This window comes from Pinus tabuliformis, chromosome Q, assembly GCF_031772625.1.
Source record: "Pinus tabuliformis cultivar Carrire ecotype Pingquan chromosome Q, CPIR1, whole genome shotgun sequence".
Lineage (NCBI taxonomy): Eukaryota > Viridiplantae > Streptophyta > Pinopsida > Pinales > Pinaceae > Pinus > Pinus tabuliformis.
This window is the reverse complement of record NC_142296.1, coordinates 232,495,254-232,512,283: the sequence shown is the minus strand read 5'-3', so window position 1 is coordinate 232,512,283 and position 17,030 is coordinate 232,495,254. Positions and strand designations below refer to the sequence as shown.

At 36.5% G+C, this 17,030-nt stretch overlaps 1 pseudogene across 1 annotated transcript; it reads left to right on the top strand.

Annotated features, from left to right (window-relative positions):
* Positions 1 to 10,082: 10,082 nt before the first annotated feature.
* On the top strand, positions 10,083 to 15,887 carry LOC149219043 (linamarin synthase 1-like; annotated as a pseudogene). The gene is made up of 2 exons (XR_016249206.1): positions 10,083 to 10,598; positions 14,736 to 15,887. The product of XR_016249206.1 is annotated as a linamarin synthase 1-like (transcript).
* Positions 15,888 to 17,030: the final 1,143 nt, after the last annotated feature.

Here is a 17,030-nt window from a genome sequence, read left to right as displayed (position 1 = left end):
CCATCAAGAACCTTCACACCCTCTAGAGGACTCAGACAGGGAGATCCGCTCTCACCATTCCTCTTTGTCCTCATGATGTAAGGGTTGGGTAGAGCGATCAAAATGGAAAATGTGGAAGGGAGAATCCAGGGCATCAAATGACCCTCAGATGGAATGGAAAACACTCATCAACAATTTGTGGATGATACTATGTTGCAGGGCGTACCCACAGTCAGGGAAGCTAGAGCAATCAAAAACATCTTAAATAACTTTGCTATGGCAGCAGGCACAAAGGTACGCCTTAACAAGTCCAAAGTCTTTTTCTTTAACACTAATATTGCTATTCAGGGAAACATTACCATAATTCTTGGATTTCAAAGGGAACAACTACCTTCCAAATATCTTGGCATTCCTCTTACTTACAAACCTCTTAGCAAGAAAGTGTGGGAGCCAATATTAAATAAACTTCGGGACAAGGTCAGAAAATGGACATGTAGGTCACTAAGTTTGGCAAGGCGCCTTGTGCTCACACAGGCGGTCTTGCAGGCCATTCCCATTTTCATGTTTGCAGCTCTTCCTGCTCCTCAAGGCATTAAGTAGCAAATAAGAAGTATACAAAGGGACTTTCTATGGGGCAGAGGGGAAGAGAAAAAAAGTGGGTTTTAGTAGCCTGGGACAAGCTCTCCAAGCCCAAAAGCCATGGCGGCTTGGGGCTTCATGATCCTGAGACCCTCAACAGAGTTTCAGGGGCTAAGCTTTGGTGGAGATGGATCAAGGAGTCAAATGCCTCGTGGGCTAAGCTTTGGAAACAAGAGTATGCCAAGTATTGGTAGGAGAAGGATCACATTAGAATGTCAAGGAAAATCAGGGGCTCACATATTTGGAACCTTGCCTGGGAAAATAAAAGTATTGTTCAGCAACACTGTTTCTGGGAAATCCGAGCAGGGGACCTTGCTAGATTTTGGGAGGACAACTGGCAACAAGAACCCAACCCTTATAGGGATGAATTAGCAGATCTCAAAAGTGATACAGATAGCAAAGTTCTAGTTTTGGTAAAAGATTTCTGGGACCAAGGAAGGAACAATGGAAAATGGAGGAATTGGAAGGTTCTAAGATACAGTGATGAGAGTCCTCTGAAGGCCAAGGTAGACGCTCTCACCTAGGATCTAGAGCATAGAAGGATTCTAGTTTCCTCCTCACCTGACCAATTAAGATGGGAAATAACTCCAAAGGTAACTTTAACCTCAAAGAGGCTAAACAGGAAGTTACAGGATTTAACTTTGTGAATCTTGATCAAGAATGGAAGAAACTATGGCAAAGCCACCACTGGATGAAAATAAAGTTATTCATCTGGCTAGTTCATTAAAGGAAGATCTTAACTTGGGAGAATCTCCTAAAGAAAGGCTTCATTGGTCCTTCCAAATGTTACCTCTGTGGCTCACATGAGGAGACGATTGAACACCTTCTTAACCTCTATCCTTTCACTTCCAAGGTGTGGGACTGGGTGGCCTCAATCTTTAGACAAACTGATAGGGATAGTCTCAGCATATCCAATACTTTGAAGAACTGGAGGAAGAATTTCGAAGAATTTCTCAAAGAATGAGATTATTAATAAAGCTTGGAATCTGGCTCCAAGTTTTGTCATTGGAATGTTTGGAAAGAGCGCAACAATCAAATCTTCAAAAACAAAACAAGCAAGCCCCAACACATAATTGATCAAATTCTAAGGCAGCTCAAAGACACAGTAAGAAGCTTTTTGAGGACCCTTCCTAAGGATCCTCCTCTGTCCCAAGAGGAGAGTATTTTACTTCACTTGGGTCTCCAGTCCATCAGTCCTCTGGGAATAATTAAGGAAGTGAGCCTAATAAATAAAGGTGTTAACATTTGGAAGCCCCCTCCTTATGGTTTCTTAAAGGTTAATATTGATGGAGCATCTAAGGGCAACCCAGGATTAGCGGGCTTTGGGGGTGCCATAAGAGATGATCAGGGGCAAATACAAAAAATCTTCCATGGCCACTTGGGGAAAGCCACTAATAACATGGCTGAGCTCATGGCATTAGAGCAATGCTTGGAAATCCTGGTGGATTCAAATTCACACAATGTTATAATTGAAGCAAATTCAGAATTGATTATTAGAGCGGCTAAGAAAATATGCAATGGAACCTCTCCAGATAAAGTGTCAAAGCACTGGAAGCTTTTGCAGGTTTTTCACTGCATCTACTCTCACCTGCAAACCCTTAAAACTGTCAGACTTGTTCGTGTGGAAAGGAAAGCTAACATGTTAGCAGATTGATTGGCGAATGAAGGTGTCACCAATAGGGACAAGGATTCTAGGTATGTTTGGGATTCGTTACCTCCAAGCAAATTGTGGGAGGACTGTCTCTGTCAGGCGACCCAGGATATGGAACTGTGGACTAACAGGACGGATCGAAGGGACTCAGAAGACCGGCGGGAGGATGGAGAACCCCATACAGTCTAACCCTCTGTGGTTTGGTTGTTCTCCAAAGCTTGGAGTACTTTTGATTGAATGATGAAAGGATTGACTCAGACAACACCACAGGTTGGGGTGTCCATTTTCATATTGCTTAGTTGGTGTTTGACAAAGAATCTGGGTGGACTGGATTGGCTCAAGAACTGCCCAATGGACTAATCTGAAGGACATCACATGGCGAAAGGATGTGTTTGTTTTTCTGTGAAACAACTGTTTCAATACCACAAGTGGTATATCGGGTAGAGTCCGAATGGTTTTTGGTTTTTTGAGTTTGGCTTAGATTCCACTCTTCGTGCGACACGTTGCGACGTGAGGTGAGAGAAAACCGCCCGATGAACTCTTGCGCTTCTCGTCCTCCCGATTTTCACGAAGGCCATTGGATCTTAGTCAGTTGATCAACAGTGGCGATTTGTTTTTCTGCGAAACAACCGTTTCATTGCCACAAGTGGTATATCGGGCAGGGTCCAAATGGTTTCTGGTTTTTTTTAGTTTGGCTCTGATTCCACTCTTCGTGCAACACGTTGCGACGTGAGGTGAGAGAAAACTGCCCTCATCAGGCAGTTAACTCTCACGCTTCTCATCCTCCCAATATTCATGAAGGTCGTTGGATCTTAGTCTGTTGATCAACAGTGGTGTTTTGTTTGTGCTAGTTGGTCAGACCCAAAAAAAGATTAGAGTGCTATGCTTTTAATTTTCGTCGAGTCCGTTTGTTAGTTTTAAGTGGGGTTTGTGGTGGGACCTCTTATGGACCCTCGGCGGGTCTTTTGTGGCCTTTTTGTGGCCCCCGATTTGGTGGACTCAGCTTCCAAGGAGTTCTAGGTCCATTTGGTGCACGTCAGCACTACCAGATGGCTGTGTGCCCTATTTGTTTGGCAGTTTCTCCCCGTTTTCCTGTTTAGGCTTCTCTTGGTTTTGGGTGAATGGTTCGGTTCTGCCTGCCCTGCTCACTGTTGTACTCTCACAGAGCGGGTGCAGCTTCATGTAAATTATGTATATTTGGCTAGCTTAATAGAAGGTCCTACTCTTACTTGATAAAAAAAAAAGAAATATAAAATATGGTAGTGACTAATTTCTCTGATGTTCTATGCCATACCCTAGTATAAATTAAATAAATGAATCGATATTCTTGTCTTCAAAGCGACTAATGATATATATGTAAGTATCATTGTTCTCTTTTGAAATCTTAGGTCATGTGCATGATGCTCATATTAACTTTTAACACTAATGCCATAAAAATCGTAGCAATCCATTACATAAAAATTGTAGTGATCCAGTAATAGCATCTTAATTATGTTATAATAATAATAATAATAATATTATTATTATTATCTAATTTGAAGGTCATGGTTTAGTCAGACATCATATTGGTGCATGAGATCATGCTCTTTGTGGGACAAGAGACCCACTTCCCGACAGTGATTTGACTATTAAATCTATGAAGGTATACATACTTTACTCCCTCTAGTTTTGAACATGGGACCTCTTAGGAGGAAACACATGCTCTTAACCATTACATATAGATTTAATATCCTAAAAAATATTGAAACAATTGAATTTTGAAAATTAAATAACTTAAATTTATGATTTTTAATAATATTTATCATATTCAAATACAATTGACCAAAATAAAAAGATCTATTTTAGAAAACAATTTTTCGGATTAATCACATTGTAAGGATTTTGAGTCGATGTTGACCTCTTAGGAGGAAACACATGCTCTTAATCATTATATGTAGATTTAATATCCTAAAAAATATTGAAACACTTGAATTTTGCAAATTAAATAACTTAAATTTATGATATTTAATAATATTTATCAGATTTAAATAAAATTGACCAAAATAAAAAGATCTATTTTAGAAAACAGTCTTTCAGATTAATCACATTGTAAGGATTTTGAGTTCGATGTTGACCTCTCAGGAGGAAACACATGCTCTTAACCATTATATATAGATTTAATATCCTAAAAAATATTGAAACACTTGAATTTTGCAAATTAAACAACTTAAATTTATGATTTTTAATAATATTTATCAGATTTAAATAAAATTGACCAAAATAAAAAGATCTATTTTGGAAAACAGCTTTCGGATTAATCACATTGTAAGGATTTTGAGTCCACGTTTCGAACCAACTAATTAATTAGCCGTTGGTGAAGTAGGATTATTTAGGAGAAATAAACTCATAATTAGTTAGAAACTAGCTGTTATGTAATATTTAATTATTTATTATCGAAATTGTCACAATTTATTAATTTAAATAATAATATAATCTAGTAAAAAATATAATATTATGAGCTAGGGTTGACCTAGTCAATGTGAATAAGGAATGAAATTAGCGGTTATCTTGATATAATAATATTAATTCGTTTATTTATGTAATGTTATTGGTAAGGGTTGACCAATTAGGTGGAAAATTAGTCGTTATAATAAATAATTAATTTGTATAATAATATTTGGTTAAAAGTTAGTTGTTGTGTAATGAATTAGTTGGTTAAATAATTAATATATTTATCAATTCATCTAATAATATTATCCAAAAATAGTATTATTAGTTGGGGTTAATCTATTAATATAAAATGGTTACTAATCATTAAAAATAATTAATTTATATATTATTATTATTATTATTATTATTATTATTTATTTTTATTTTTATTTTTATTTTTTTATTTTTTTATTTTTTTAATAAAGACTAATTCTATTAAGATTATAAAAGTATAGTACAATCAAGCTTGCATGCAAGCGAAGCAGAAAAGCAAGGGAGCCGAAGGTGAAAGGCTATCCACCTCGCTCCATAGAGACAAACAAGGAAAGGGCCATAGAAAACACGGGAATACAAAAAGCTAGAACTACGCAGATAGATCTACCCTGAGAGGGCAGTTACTGCCACACGACATTTTTTGCCTTTTGTCTTGCTCACTTTGACCCATCCAGAGGAGTTTGGCTGAGCCGTGACAAGTTGTAGACTATTCTGCCCCGGCGGCAGAATATCCTTATCAGAGTCTGAGGACGAAGATAAATGAGAACGTTTCTGAGAGATCTGAGAGGCAGAGGGGTTTGCCGAATCGACCAAGGGAGCATCCAGTGGAATCTCAACATTCTGCCCATCTGCTACAATTTCCTCCTCATCCGAACTAGAGGAATCTGTATCGTCCATAGGAGGGGGCGGCACACATGGATTCCAGCTTTTAGATTTGGGTTTGCAATTCAGATTCTTCTTTTTATCGAGGAACTGGGTACAGGAACTCTGGAGGTGCCCCGTTTGATGACAATGGCGGCAACGAAAGGCTGTATTCTCGTAATCCAAGGTTTGAGTCCAGTGGAAATCTCCATACTTGAGATTAATCTGATCCGACAGTCCTTTGCTAATATCTATTTCTGCACAAATTCTACCGTAGGTGTAGAGTCCATTTTCCTTCCGTGAAGAATCTACAGCCAGGTAGCATCCTAAGGTGTCTGCAATGGCTAAGAAGACAGAGATATGCCATAGATGCGCCGGAAGATTCGGGAGCCTGACCCAAATGGGAATCTTGGTGATGACAGCTGTAGAAGGGTCGAAGTCTGGAAACCAGGGGGTGAGAAAAAGCCCAGCCGAGCCCCAGAACCAAGGGCCTCCCGTTAAGGCCTTCTGGTAATCTTCATTTAAGTCAAAAGCCACAATGAAGAATCCTTTTGAACATAAGTAGATCTCGCTTTTTTTAGTCCAATTGGTATGGATCCATTGGTATAGATCTGATGTGCTCTGCATATGAGTGCGGATTCTGCAAAAAGTTGATAGCGATCGTCATTCCCATAATGAGAGAGATTGATGGAAGGAATTTCCTCTGATTTGTCTACCAAAAATGGCTTTGGAGCCCCAGATGGTTGGGCTACTTTCGCAGAGGCCTGCGGTTGGGCAGCGTCTTTTTGGACTGCATCTTTATAAGAGAAAGGAGGGGCAGAGGAGGTCTACCTAAAGGAACCCCCTCTTAAACGAAAGGTAGCCACAATAGAAGCGTCCTTATGAATGTTGTAAGAGGAGAGAGGAAGGGGATTCATAAGTTGCTTACCCTTATATAGCAGTCTGAGCTAAGAGGAGGGGATCCCTAGCTGGTGTTCGAGTTTTTGCAAAAGATCCTGCACGAGATCTGTTGTGCATACCCATTGCATTATCGTTTTGCCCGAGAGATTGACTTGGATCTGAAATGCATGTGTTTCTTCAAGCAGATCTGGCTGGTTCAAGAGAGGAAGCTGCTTCAGATTTGTGCCCGTCTGAGGTTGCTGCCTGACGGTTGCCTGCCCACAGATCTGGGTTTTTTTAAGGCTTCTTGTTCTTCTGGGCTTCTGATTTGTTGGTTCAATGGCAGATCTGAGCAGCTGACTGCCATCCATGGTCAGGACACCTGATCCAAATTTGTGCATTGACCCAAAAACCACCAGTCCGGACATCAAATTATTTCGAAAGCCACCCTTCTCGCTCTTCGCTCCATCCTTTTTCTTGCTTTCGCTATCCTCCGGGCGTTCAAGATCGCCCGCACCCTGGTACGCAGTGGGATCACCCGCGTGACGATCGGCCATGGCAGAGGCAAGTTCCTTGCTGCCCTCCTGATCGCTTGGGGTCACGATTCTGATGGGCTGGATGGACGCGACCGAGGGTTTCAGAGTTTGCAGTCCCATGTTCTTCGCTTCAAAATTCCAGAGGATGAGGATGTTGTAGTCCCAAAATCTACCAATTTCTTACCTGACTAGGCTATTGGGGTAATAATATAACTATTAATTTATATAAATAATATATTTATTTTATTTTATTGATTTCACTTTCAGGCCTACGCTTTTTCCAAGGAATGTTAACTCTAAGTTTTGCAAATACCGCCAACTAACTGTCTTAATTTAATAGGAGATAAATTCAATATAAATTGCACACAACCTGCTGTGTGATGACACTTTATATCGCTTGTAACCTAATGTCCTTTTGCTTAGTTAATTTAGGGTGTGCACATTTTTCACGTCTGGGGCTGTGGAATTGGAAAAACATTTTATTTTGGAATGTGATGCATTCAAAGACATCAGAGAAAGTTATGAGAACATGTTAGCATCAATTTCTTAGCATTGTCTTCTTAGCAAGGAGATTGTTGGAAGGTTGGGTCAGCTCATCATCAATTTGAATCGGAAAAGGACTGAATTGCAAAGAGCGAAAAATAGGGAACTAATGGTCTCATAGACTATTTTTAGTCTCATGGACCTTAAAATATCATTTCATTTCATTTTAGTGGATTAATGTGACATGTAAAGCTATGTGAATACAACCCGATAAAATTACATTTAATTCCAAGCACTGTGAAGTGAAATTTACCTGTCTCTCTGAATTATTTTTGTATTCTAACTTGAAATATCAAAATTTCAATTTCAACTACAACATATTTAAATTTAGTGTAATTTTGATGTACGTACCCTTTGTGAATTAAGCCCGAGCTAGGCTTCTTCTAGGGTTTCACACCCCTCTAATTTTTTTTTCTAGTTTTTAGGGTGTGAAAATTACATTTTCTAATTACAACATATTATTTATATATAATATTTTTGTAATTCTTAAAATGTTAAAACTACTTTTTTTAATTACATTATGTTTTTTATATATAATAATTTTTTTTTTTTTTTTTTTTTTTTTTAATAAAAATGGAAAATATTTTAATTAACAATAGTTTATAACAAGCTTTGTAATAATATTTTTTTATTATAATAAATTAATTATATAAAAAATAGAAATTTTCATAAATCTAAAATTCTAATCAAATTTTAAAGTCAAATTAATAATTTTTTTTGGATCATTTCAAAAATATTGATCTATCATCTATTAATGTGAAAGATCCTAATATGCAATTGCATCATCATATGCATGTTAACAAAACTTGATTATCTAAAATACTTTGCTAGTAGTTTTTAAGGGGGTGAACTTTCATGCATGCCAAATGCTTTTGGGTTTTGGGTTATTCACATGTTTTCTAACATCTCTAGAAGACAAACTAATAACCAATGAAAAGTAGTTTTAGATCATAATCCATTTAGGGTGGTGGAAGAATTCATATTTCAACAAATGAAATTAGCAATAAAGTTCTTCATACGTGCAAACAATGCATAATTACAATTTAACAAAATACCTCAATTTACAAATCAGTAAAACCTAAATTTACCAGATTGTAAACTTTAACACTATCTTGAATTCAATAATTTTACTTTAATTTGGTTATATTTGAACTAAACAACAGAGACTAGCTACTATGTAGCACTAGGTATGGTTGTGTAATCAAATTATTGTGTAGAAATAATTCTCTTATTGCATAAACAAAGAAATTTCATACACAGCTTTAATGTAACTTTAATATCTATCTTAACATGATTTTAAAATTAAATTATTATTGTTATTAATTTTAACTAAATTTTTAAAAATCACATAACTTCAATATTGAAATTTTAGTCTTATTAAAACATTTATAATTGTTTTGATTAACTTTTTCAATATGCCTATCTTGTCATCTATAATATATAATTGTTTTTTGACTTGTAATTTTATTTTAAAGAATGATTACATTTTTCAATATGCCTATCTTGTCATCTATGATATATAATTGTTTTTGACTTATAATTTATAAAAGATTGATTACCTTTTTCAATATGCCTATCTTCTCATATATGATTAAAATAAAAGAAAATAGAATATTTTAATGACATCTATGAGGGCAAGCCGTGTATGGCACCCATGAGTAGTTAGCAAAGGAAAGTCTGCACAGCTCTAAATGGTGCACTTAAATCTCTTTTCCATTTAACATTTTGAATCTTCTAATGTATGTTTTTGATCAAGAAATCTGCAACTCTTTTTACCTTTTTTTTCAAACAAATTACTCAAATTGTTCACTTTCATTATGGATGATGATATCCTTGTAAGCTAAACATATGCCGCACTTAAATCTCTTTTCCGTTTAACATTTTAGATTTCTAATGTCTATCTTTAATCAAGAAATCTACAACTCTTTTTATCTTCTATTTTTTAAACAATTACTCAAATTATTTACTTTTATATGGATGATGATATCTTTGTAAATCTCTACTATTTCTTGAATGCAATAATTTCACCTTGCTGCCCATTTCATTTTAGGCATCAACCATCTTAATCTAGAAGTTGATTTCGTCAATTACAAAAAAAATAGGAGTTGTTGTCTTTAATGCAATTTTTTGGAAGCTTTGACCCTGGGTTTTCCGGTCAAATTTCTCTAAAATCGGATTTATTGAAATCACAAGTTTGATGGGTAATCCTCTGCAATTGAAGTGCCTTGGAATGCCCTATAAATTTTCTAGGGCGCTGAATCCATATACAGTAAAAAAACTAATTTAAATAACACAAATCAAGATTTCACCTCAAATTTTTCCACCGATCCTAGCACTAAAAAACCCAAAAAATCACATTAAAAACAAATCAAAAAAATATCATCCGTTGATGTGACCACGCTCAATAAACACTTTTCTCTCTCACTCTCATTATTCCATTATCTGTATTCTATTAGCTGTGGTGAAGGGAAGCCATGGTTTTCATTCTCTAACAAGTCTGATCTTAATTTAAGAAGAGCGAGGGTCTTACAATGGCGGACTCGTCCTGTCTGCATCGTCCCACGTGGTGGTGGTTCCACTCCCAGCACAGGGCCACATCAACGCTCTAATACATTTTTCCAAAACACTCGCTGCCCGCGGCCTTCTCATCACGTTTCTCACCGTCGAGCGCCTCCAGCACCGGATTTGCAGGCGCCCTCACCAGGAAATATCTGCCATCCTGCGAGACCATCATGACCTACACATTCGCTTTCGGTTCATGCCAGATGGAATGCTACCTGATGGTGCAGCCGCCACTAAGATTGGAGAAGTGTTTGAGGCATTGCAGACCAAAGTAGGACCAGTCATGGAGCAGATCCTCCGCAAAGTAAACGAGGAGGGACCCCCTATCACTTGTATTCTCTCTGATAGTTTTTTCGCCGCTACACACCAAGTAGCAGCCAGTCTTAAAGTTCCCAGGGCGCTGTTCTGGCCTTACTGTGCAGCTGCTTCAGTTGCTCAGGCCAATACTCAACTACTCATTTCCCAAGGATTCATTCCTGTCAAAGGTATAATATGCACTCCTCTGTTACAATGTATCATTTCTGTGGCCACTGATTACCTGAACCCTTGTCAGACCGAATTCGAGATGCACGTTATAGGATTTCAAAATGTGTCAGTCTGGTCATTTATGTAAATTTGAGTTGAACATTTATGTTATTGGTGGATTTAGGTATGGTTTTTATAAACATTTTCAATAACAGCTAAATATTAAGCACTATGTAGTAAGTTAAACTATTATGTAGTAAGTGAATGATGGGTTCACTATTTTTCCATTCTGTGCATTAAATATCATATTATTTTCATACAATAAACAAGATTGAAAGGCAATAATTAATAATTAACTTACTGAATAGTATTCAATACTTACTTTTAACATCTAAGCTGTAGATGTTGATAATGGGCATTCACATCTTTGTTACACATTATAATAGAGGTGTGACACATGAAGCCCAAAAGTACAGGGTATTGGCAATATTGCGAGGTGGTAGTATGATTGTACCTACCATCATCACTTGTGGTACTTTTAGTTTTTGGATCGTGCCTGGCACCAAGAGATCGAAGATCGATTGATACCAGTACGTATCCAGACTCCAGATCAGTGAGGATCCGTGGGACCTCACCTTGCCACACGAGATCTCAGCAGTAGTTCCGTCTCAGATCCATTCCTGGGAGACAACCTAGGTCCTCCAACATTCAGCACCCTGTGAACCCCCTCACGATACGATTTAGTAGACAGCGTGCACTTGCCATTGGCTCTTCATCGGGCCAACAGACTTTGTTGAGTTTCTTCAGTGTTATTCATTTAACCTCAGATGTTAGGAGAGATGGGTCTGATCCTTAGACCTATTAGCTTTTGGATCTTCTTCGCTAGGGCCAGATGTTGATTCTCTTCATCAGAGTTTGTTGAGTTTCTTCACTGTTATTCATTTAGCCTCACATGTTAGGAGAGATGGCTCTGATCCTCAAACCTACTAATGCTAGGACCAAATGTTGATTTACTTCATGCATTATATCTTTGATTTACTTCATGCATTGTACAATGTACTCAACAGTGCCTTTGACCTACTTTGTGGTCATTAGTTGGACATAAATATAATTATCTTATCTTATCTATACAGAGCCTTCTAAACCTAGGTTGTGGGTGCATTGAATTTAATTTAATAGTCTAACGTGGCCACAATTTTGCCCGGAAAATAGTGGAAACTACGGCGAGATTCTGGTAAAATTCTAGTAGAAATTTTGGGAAATTTGGGTTACAATTGTGAAGCTTTAGCATTTTGGGTGCCCTAGGGGTTTTTGAAGGTGCTGAATCCATTCCCACCATAACAAAAAAAACGATTCAAACATTCCTTTGATCAAATTTTTTGGAAAAAAAATAGGGCAAAAAATTACTTTCGGGGCGAAATTGTGGCCTTGGTAGACAATGCCAAATAAGAGTAGATGCTAGCATAAAAGCTGTGAATTTAGAATAGATACTCATTTAAATGAATAAATGTAGTCTATAGGAGCAAAAGCTATAAGGACTACACGTGATAGATGAGCATATATTCATCTTAACTCCAATTCTATTAAACACTTTTGAAATTTAAACAACTACAAACCTCTCACTATTTATGATCTATAGTTTTTTATTTATTTATTAATAGTTTTTCTTTTAAGATACTTGATATTGATTTCTGTTCAGTTTTAGATTTTATGTGTTTACTTTACAGTGATATCTCATACACCACAACCTGTATGAACACTTTGCTTCTCTCTCCACAACTAAATTTATTGCACTCATCTAATTTCAAAGCACCTTAACATTAGTGCACATATATACATTCTAAGTGTTAGCTCATGGACCATTTACCCAAGGCATGTTGTTGATGGAAACTCTCAAGTCACGGGTCAAATCCAGTCAGGCTATTGTCAGTAGTGATTTAACCACTCCCTATAAATATTCCAGAGTGAGAGATGCTGTGAAATTTTGCTTTGGGAAAAAAAATTACACATACAAATAATACTTACATTACTTAGAACACACGAAAATTGGATGAATAACCTTTACCACAGCTGTATACTGGATTGCCCTCACTCCTACCAGCATTGTGAATGCATCTCACTTGCTCATGATGCAATAGAAATCTATATTCTCGAATGCACATTTGAAAACCTGGGAATCTGCTATTAGAATACTGTTTCAGTTCAAAGTTCTCAATTATGATTTATTTGCCAAGCATCCTTTCTAGAGTACTAAGGGAAACAATCTAACTTCAGAATTATCCATTTTGTTCACTGAAAAATTCTGCGTCAGTGTGGGTTAAACTTTGATGCCTGTCCCCGTGCTTCAAGAAAAATGCATCTGACAATTCAAGAACAATAAGTGCACCCAAAAAAGTGAGGGGCATTCTACCGTATGGGTGGTGATAAGCCATCAAATCTATGTTGTGAGAGAGAGCTCTGTGTATAATGACACATTGAATCTTGTAGGTGCGTTGCATACATTAATTATGAATTATGAGCACTTTGAACTATATCTTATCATTTCAATGTATTTTGTAAAGGAAAATACTTTGCAGATATATTTTTGTGTATTTTATCAAGGTAAATTGTTGATCTTGATTATAGTGTTTAATCTCAAAAAATCAAGAGAATCAAACCCATAACTTTTCTGACTTTCATGAAAAAATTTCAAACCTGACTCATTACCACTCAAACTAACTCTCGAAAATATGTGTATTTCAATGTGGTAAAGCTTGAAAATGCATATCTCCATTATCAAACTCAAGAAAGTGTATCTCAACTTCACAAGCTCAAAAAAATCAATGGCCTGCAATTTGAGTTAACCATTGAGGCTATGTTTACCTCGATGGATACATATCACCACTCCAGTGTCAAGCTCAATTTGAGTTAACCGTTGAGGCTATGTTTACCTCGATGGATACATATCACCACTCCAGTGTCAAGCTCAAGTATGCATATCTCAACTACACAGGTTCACATCTCAACTACACAGGTTCACAAAAATCAATGGTCTGCTACCTATCATATATTAGAACTTAAAATGTTCCTAATAATTTTTTCCACAATGATTCGTTAATTGAAAATGATTATTGGTCCACATTTAGTCACCATATTTTTTTAACAAAGTGTATAAAATCGTTAAGATTTTAAAATGTTCGCAAAAATTTTGTCAAATATTTATAGTTGATATTATTATGGAAATTCAACAAATTTTTCTATATTGGGAGAAAGTAATGGCTCCTTAAAAATTTGCTTAAATTGTATGTGTGCATGGGTGGCTCCTTGAATTGTATATTTGCTTGTGCATGTGGTTAAATAAGTTTAAATGACTTCTAAACTTTAAGCCTAGCCCAAATTTATTCTTTACTGTGAGGTGATCCTCAGGCGGGAACCCAACAATGTTGAGTAGGACTTGCTAATTGTACATTGTGCAAGCCTGTGTTAATCTTGTCGTTTTCCAGATTAAGTAAACTCATAAGAATTCTTGTGAATGTGTAGAATATAATCTTCAACGTGTTGCACTAACAAAGGCGAGATCATATACATGAGCTTGGACATAGATTTTGAAGGATAAACAAGACAAATTTCAAGGCTCCATGCAGCAGTCACAAAAACCATTATAAATCTGCTCATGAGGGGAATCCTAAGACCCTTGTTTCCGAATCCCAATCTTTCAGAATCTGCCTAAACCCTTTTATATATTTTGCAGTGCCTCTGCTTCAGTGATAACACAAGAAACATTCCATTTAACCGTCTGTTTAATTACATAGTTTAACAGCTTCTTAAGAAACACGCAGTATCTGTCTTTGGTATTGTTGTTTTTGCTGCTTTAAAAAGAAACACATGAAATATTTTGAGTGATGCAGAGAAAGCACAAATCTTTAAATCAGTCTTATATCCTGAATTGTAATAATGATTGCCATATCCACACTGCTTAATTTAAATGTTGGCAAACAAACTAGACATTTGATATTATATTAAATCATCTGTTGAAATTATGAGACATCCATCTTCAATTCAGTGAAGACAGAGAATTCCATGCTAACCCTAGTGCATTGATCAAGCCTTAGAAACTCTCCAAAGCTTCCCCAATTCCAATCTCAGCATCACTGATTATCTCCTGTTTGTTTTTGCAGCAGAGGATGTAAAAAATCCCACCAAGTTCATCACTTGTCTACCAGGTATCCCGCCACTCTTGCCAAAAGATCTTCGTTCTTTTTATCGAGAGGAATACTCTTCTGATCTCATATTTCATACACAAGTTTATGAAAGTGAAATCCAGAATAAGGCAGATTGGGTTCTAGTGAATACATTTGAGGAGCTTGAAGGATCAGAATCTATACAAGCCCTATCAAAGGGGTACCCTGCACAAGCAGTAGGACCTGTTTTCCTCGGGGAATTCCTGCAAGGAGAGCGCTCTTTTCCAAAAGATCTAATCAGAACAAGTTTTTGGGAGGAGAATGAGGAGTGCATGAGATGGCTAGAGAAGCAAGCAACAGCATCTGTTCTGTATGTTTCATTTGGGAGCTTAACACTTATGTCAAGAGCACAAGTACAAGAATTAGCCTTGGGATTGGCGGGTAGTGAGCAGCCCTTTCTGTGGGTCATTCGTCCAGACCTTGTTGAAGGTGAATGTGCAGCACTCACTGAGGACTATTTACAGCGCATTAAAGATCAAGGCCTTCTTGTGACTTGGGCACCTCAGCTGAAAGTGCTGTCTCATCCCTCTGTAGGGGGATTCTTAACCCACAATGGTTGGAACTCCACCATTGAAAGCATCAGCATGGGTGTCCCCATGATTGGGTGGCCCTACTGGTCAGAACAGTTTCTCAACTGCAGGTTTTCAAGGGATATATGGAAAGTAGGCATGGATTTAGAGGGTAAAGCTGATGAAAATGGTTTGGTAAAGTCTGTTGAGATAGAGAAAGTGGTGAGAAGGCTCATGCAAGGATATGAAGGGAGGGAATTAAGGAAGAATGCTGCCAAACTCAGGGAAGCTGCAATCAAGGCAGTTACGCCCGGTGGTTCCTCACAAACTAATATTGACACATTTGTTGAGCACGTCAGGAACCTTTCCCACCAGAAAAACAGCATGACTTCTGCTGGGTCAAACTAGCCACCATTTTTTTGTACAACAACTTTGTTGTAGCCTTTGGAACAATTTGTTTACATTGTGTACTGAACCTGTAATATGTATAGATAAATTATTTGTCTAGGACTTCTCTGCTCAGATTGACAATATTTATTTTCCATTTAAATGAAAATTTCTATGATTTTAGGGTTGTTAGCACTAACTGCGTTGCTCAATGCGAAGAAAAGATGGAATAAGATAAAAAGTAAAGTAATCAGTTGAAGTTATTTGAATGATTTGCTCAAGACTATAACAGAGTTGAAGTTTCATGAATGATTTGCTGAAGACTATAACAACAGAGTTGAAGTTTCTTGAATGATTTGCTGAAGACTATAACAACAGAGTTGAAGTTTCTTGAATGATTTGCTGAAGACTATAACAACAGAGTTGAAGTTTCTTGAATGATTTGCTGAAGACTATAACAGAGTAACATTTGTGTAAATACAAGCTCTTCAGTTAAACTTGCCTTGCTAACAATCACACGTTAGAGTAAGAACATGGGTACTTAATAGGCACAAAGTAAGTTGAATGCCTGTGATAGACTTGAAAGCAGACAGCCTAGAATTCCCAACTCTAAGTTATAATGACTGATTTCATTCTTCTGTCTTCAGACTAACCATTATGGTTCGTGTTGGGTGACATACACTATCCCAAGGACTTATTACTTCTATTAGCTCCCAATCAAGTTTGCTACATGGGGAAATTCGCATCGACCCTCCACGCTTGTGTCTCAGAGCATAACTATGGGGTTTTGTCTCGCCAAACTCAAATCAAAAGTAATTTCAATTTTATATGCTTTTGTATTTTCTTTACAACTATTTGGTTATATTTTTGCATAACAATAATAAAATGTTGGTACATTTCACAACCAAATTGGAATACAAAACAATGACAAAATTTTACAAAAGAGGAGAATATTTGCCTTTGGGAGATTATAAGGTGATTATACTTACAACTATTTAATAAAAAACGTACAAGGGAAGTGAAAGGAGAGTTTTTGAGAGTGTTTTCAATTTTGGAGTAGGCCGGAGGATTTGTTTAAATATTGATCAATTGCGTTATTTGTAAATTAATCAATATATTAGTTTGTCGATTATTTTATATAGTTATGTTATTTGAAAAAAAGTGTATAATGCATTAATATTTTGTTTAATTGGTTATTTGTTTGTTTTAATTAAAAAACTATATTTTTTAATAGCTTAACATTATAAATTGAATTTTATTATTTTTTAATATTATTTTTATTTATTTATTTTAAATTTGAAAATTTATTTTTTATTTCATAATGAATTTTAATTTT